We start from the raw sequence: 5,886 nt of genomic DNA, 5'->3' as shown, positions 1-5,886 counted from the left end.
GTTATTGTGTTGTCAGTACTCCAGTGGAAAACCCATCTATTTTCGTTGTTTCCTGATTTTAGTAATTTTACCGCTTTCCTTTAAGCTAAAGCCACAGAGATCATGTCTTACCTGAGTTTGTTCTGATGTTCTTCTATACGTTTGGCATGCATATAATTGAACATTGTCGTCCTCTGAAGATAACCTGTATATATGCCGATTTACAAATTCAACATACTATTAGACAGATATTGAGTTCACGTCTTATGCTACCTACAAACGGAATATTGTTGAAAAATCGTTGTATGGGACAAATTTAGTACGACAACAATGTTGTCTTCGCATATTCAATGGACACAATGCTATTTATATAGGTCAGAGATTTCGCCACTAAAACTCTACATTGCCAAAAAAAAAACAAATTAAAACATCTAATTCCAAATTCAGACAATTCACAGTTCGAGGCGCCTTGTGAGCTTCTAAAAACTAGAAAATAAATATGACCTTCTAACAGTTGAGTTAGATTAAAATATAATGCAAATTTAGAGAAAATTGTTGAACGTTGTTGCCAACACCAATTTATAGTACATACCTTTAACACTTGAGTTAGATCAGGTTAACTTTCATGTTAATATAATGCAAATTTAGAGAAAATTGTTGAAATCTTGCTAATACCAATTTATAGTACTATTATTTTCGTTTTAGAGATTGCTTTACTCCATATATCTCAGTTCCAGAAGTCACTGTTTCTGAAACCTTCTCTTTTTGCTCTTCTACGACATATTAGTCGTTACTGCTTATGTTATTTTCATTTACAGCTTTTCTACCTTCTCAAGGTGGGATAAAGTCTGCGCACACACTACCCACCCCAGACCCACTTGTGAGATTATACTGGATTTGTTGTTGTAATTCTTATCCAGTGTCGAGGAAAAGAAAGGGCAGTCTGGTGCACGAAACATCCCGCGTTCACGCAGGGTCCGGAAAAGGGCCGCGCGGCACTTCAAGGGGTGTGAGAACTACCTAAAATTCCACAAGGCCATGGTTTCAAAAAGTAGTAAACACTCTTTACCAAGTCAAAAATACAAACTATCAGCAAATTATAGGGTGAACTCTGAGAGTCGATTCTGGAAAATACAGCACATTACACATTCACCCTTTTGGTAATTATATTATTGTGTACTTACATCACAATTGACCAACAAAATCACCACTATTTTCAATTATATCGTCAATATCAGCTTCATCTAATTCATCGAGTTCCATACTGCCCCAAAAAGAATTTGTTCCACCCTTTGATACCTGCAAAGGAACTCTAGCCTCTTGTATTATTGCCAAAACTTCTTCCATACTTTGGGAGGGGTTATTTACATCGACGCACTGGTAACTTCCTCCTTCCATCAGTTCCACTGGCAAGTTCTTCAAAAACCAGGGATGCTTTGTAATTTCCGGAATGGTTATTCTCTACAAAAAGAATCAGCAAATCACCATCAATATTGTATTATGCTTTAGGCACATCCGCAATACTGAGGTGCACTATGTATTCTTACTAATCATGAAACGCGAATGCAATTTTATGGAAGGAAGAATAAGGGAGGGCCTTTGGTGGGATTGAACCTTTTGTCTAAGTAGAATATATTGAGACAATGAGGTAATTTCTGGACATAATACATGAACTCTTCCATGATCCACATCTTTGTTAGAGGACTTGATGATTTATTACCTTTTCAGGGTCTGCCACAAAAATCCTGGATAAGAGATGGCGGCATTCGTGGGAAATTTGGATTTGTTCGGGAATTGAGTAGCGGACACTGAGTATTTGCTGCACGGAAACTAGCCAATCATAATGCTGCAGTAAATTGCTCAATGCTGGACACTTGCATTAATAGAATGATCCATTTAATGGAGTAAATTAAGGGCGGTGCACTAAGCTCTCGCTCGGGGTCCGGGAAAGGGTCGGACCACAAGGGTCTATTTTACGCGGTCTTACCCTGCATTTCTGCAAGAGACCGTTTCCACGGCTCGAACTCATGACCTCCTGGTCACATTACAACAACTTTACGAGTTACACCAAGGCTGCCCTTCATTTAATGCAGTAATTTGATAAACAAAATTCGGGGTAATCCACTAGAAATCTAATTATGTTGCCATCACTTACAGCAATAGTCTTTGTAATGTTTTTTGGATCACTTGAATCTTGAAATGGATAAGCTCCAACTAACATTACATATAAGGTGACTCCACATGACCAAACATCTGCAAGCTATGGTTCCAAGAATTAAAAGGAGAGAAATGAGTATACACGAGAAACGTTAAGGAAAATTTCTGCAAGGAAAAAAGAAAGAAGTAGCACCTTCCCATCATATTCTTTCTTTGTTAGGATCTCTGGTGCTACATATGCAGGCGTCCCTACAGTGGACTTAGGTTGAGAATGAAAGACAGTTGACTGCAACAAGTTTAGCAGTTAAGGAATATGAGCTTAAACCTTGAATAGCAGCAAGAATTAAGACTTGAGAAAAGATCAGTAACCTTGGAGTACCCAAAATCACATATTTTGACCCGTGGTGCAGCACTTCCGTCGAGTAAAGTGTTTTCCAATTTGAGATCTCTATGACAAATTTGCTGCAATAAAATACCAGAAACATATACTAAATGACAAGGAGGACTGAATTAATGAAGTTCACAGCATGAGAATATTTGATGCTGTACCATGAAATGGCAGTAGCTAACCCCTGATATCAATTGTTGAAAGAAGAACCTTGCCTGAGTAAAAAGTAAACATAAGCAAAAACTCAGCTGATACTAAATTAGAAAAGAGCCTGCTCAGAAATACTGCAGTGAGCATTGTAATAGGAAATTAGTACTTTAACTTTGACATTTTGCATAAACACATGACAATAATGAACTTATAACATAGCAAGTGACACTTCCTAAAGCACATTACTTCGTGGTGTCAACTTATAAGATGGCATTCTTGGAAGCATCCACGGGTGTGGCCTAGTGGTCAATAAAGTGGGTTGAGAACCATGAAGTCTCAGGTTCTGATCCCAGCGAAGGCAAAAATACTAGGTAATTTCTTCCCATACAGATACTAGTCGAGGCGGGATTAGTCGGGGTGCCTGCAAGCTAGCCCGGACACCACAGTTATAAAAGAAGAAGAAAAAAGAACGCATTCTTGGAAGTTAAAAATCTACTTTCGCTACCCATTAACGGACCCATGATTTGAGGCCTTTTAATGTTCTGCCTCTAACAATGTAAAAAGCATATTACCAGCGGACCACCCCACATCAAAGGACCATATGAATGCCATATATAGTAGACCACTACAGTACCATGAACTTATTACAATGGAGATAAAATTTGTTAGCGGAAACGTAAAAGAAAGAACACAAGATTTAACGTGGTTCGAATCAAAATAATCCTACGTCCACCAGAGAACAGTTGCCTTTATAATATTAACAAAGGAAGAGGAGATTTCCCAATTACACTTAAGAGAATTTCTCTCTTAACTCTCTACTCACTACAATGTATTGTATTATTTTTGGGATGGTTTCTACAAATGAAGGAGTGCATCTATTTATAGAGGTAAAGACCTTCTCTTGATGTCATTGGTGACATCAAACTACCTCATCTTGATGTCATGGGTGACATCAAAGGAGGAAGCTTCCTCCTAGCATTCACACCAACTCTTCCAATTGGCATGCCATTGTTGACTAAACATAAACCAACACTTTTAATCTCCACCTTGGTTTGCGTTTCGAGCGTGCGTGTGAACAACTCTGGCCAAAACTTCTAAGCTTACTGGGCAACCCCGTGAAAAAGACTTTCTTTCATAAGAAAGAAAATACTTACTATCTTTGGGATCTGATCCTACACCGCTGCTCAAGACTTTAGTGGATCGACTCTATTACATAAGTTAATTCCTAATTTTTATTTCACATCATGAGATAAGTATTTCTTCCATCATGACATAAGTACGCAGTTATTATTGTATCGGCCCAAAACCTCGCTAATTGATCTTTACGGTGCTTCCTCTATCTCTATCAATTAAAGCCTTATATCCATAGAAAAAAGTTGCTAGGCATTTTTATTTTTTCCTATTTTGACTTCTATGAAGTTTCTTTCTTTGCTACAGCTGATAAAAATCGTTGTTTTAGACGATGCATATGTAGAAAGCCTATTTGGTTCTTTGCTTGGCATTGGGCTTCGATATAACTTGCTTTCCTGGTCTTGAATTAAACCTCTGCTCTCCTAATTCAGTCTATAGGTTTTGGTTTAGGTTCAATCTTAGTTGTTTAGCTTAGGTCCATCAATCAATCTCTCATAAACCCCTAAGCTGAATCTATATGGGGCCGGCCAAAAATTCCTTGTAACCCTCTAAAAGGGTAAGGGTAGTGAGGCTTAGATTCCATAGAGTTCAACCTGCATTGGGCTTTAGTTAAGCCTACATCCATTTTAGTAGAAAAGGATCTTTTATGTAGCCCAACTCTCACCCAGGAGTATTTAGCCTTGCAAGGTGGTCCTTGCTGATTCACACGGGATTCCACGTGCCCCATGCTACTCGGGTCAGAGCATAAGCTAGTGATGCTTTCGGCTACTGGACTTTCGCCATCTAGGGTGCAGCATTCGGGCTGCTTCGCCTAGCAGCACGACGCTTGTATTGCTCTCCCACAACCCCGTTTTCACGGTTTAGGCTGCTCCCATTTCGCTCGCCGCTACTACGGGAATCGCTTTTGCTTTCTTTTCCTCTGGCTACTAAGATGTTTCAGTTCGCCAGGTCGTCACATATGAAATAACGGACGGTATAAATTTAGCAACCCTTTTTCCACCGGATCCATTGCAGGAAAGGGATAATGTGCAACTTCGAATTGTCAATTATATCCTTTATGGAAATGGCAAACCGATTCGAGGAATTTCTGACACAAGTATTCAATTAGTTCGGACTTGTTTAGTATTAAATTGGAACCAAGACAAAAAAAGTTCTTCTTGCGAAGAAGCCCGTGCTTCTTTTGTTGAAATAAGGACAAATGGTTTGAGTCGACATTTCCTAAGAATCAATGAATGGAGTTCCTTCTTCCATCCTATCCCATTCACCGGTACTGATCATTGATACTGTAAAAGTCGTTTTCTTGCTTTTGTGCCAGGAGGCTCGACCATCGGAGATCCGTTCATTACGAACGTTTTTTCTCGATGTGGACCAAGCTCCGACTTCCTTTTTAGCTTTGGCTCGGAAGAGGTCGGCCTTTGAGCCCGTATTGGAAGGGGATCTTGGTTTTTTTTATTATAAAAGAAACCCCAGGACAAAGAAAAGAGGTCTTCTTTATTTTTCTTGATATTCTTGGCTCTTCTGAGCCCTTCCTTTACTTTAGATAAAGAAATAAAGGAAATTGATGATAAAAGTTGTACATATCTATATAATATAGAAAGAAGAAAAGAGAGAAAGAAAGATTCTTTCCTTTATCTTATGTGCTATCTCATGTAGTAATTATCTTTTTCAATTGGGAGAGATGGCTGAGTGGACTAAAGCGGCGGATTGCTAATCCGTTGTACGAGTTAATCGTACCGAGGGTTCGAATCCCTCTCTTTCCGTTGATGACTTGATTTTTTTTTTCAAATTTCGAAATCCTTTTGATCCCTTCCGCTCCGTTCGTTCCGAGCTCGCGAGCGAAGTTTTGGCATGTCAAGTCTCTTTTCTTTCAACTCCGCTTGGTGATCGCTCATGGCTATTAGACGAGATTTTACGAAACAATTATTTTTTTATTTCTTTATAGGAGAGGACAAATCTCTTTTTTCGATGCGAATTTGACACGACATAGGAGAAGCCGCCCTTCCAATCAAAAAAGGCTTTTTTCGAATTTTTTTGATTGTTTTCTGGATTTTGATGAATCGTAAGATAAAAAAAGCCTTTTT

General features: G+C 38.8%; 1 non-coding gene across 1 annotated transcript; it reads left to right on the top strand.

The window, feature by feature from the left end:
* Positions 1-5,477: 5,477 nt before the first annotated feature.
* Positions 5,478-5,565, top strand: TRNAS-GCU (transfer RNA serine (anticodon GCU)). Its single transcript has one exon. It is a non-coding gene; the product is annotated as a tRNA-Ser (tRNA).
* Positions 5,566-5,886: the final 321 nt, after the last annotated feature.

Source organism: Nicotiana tabacum, chromosome 16 (assembly GCF_000715075.1).
Source record: "Nicotiana tabacum cultivar K326 chromosome 16, ASM71507v2, whole genome shotgun sequence".
Taxonomy (NCBI): domain Eukaryota; kingdom Viridiplantae; phylum Streptophyta; class Magnoliopsida; order Solanales; family Solanaceae; genus Nicotiana; species Nicotiana tabacum.
Note: the sequence above shows the minus strand (reverse complement) of the source record. Positions and strands in the feature narration are given on the sequence as shown.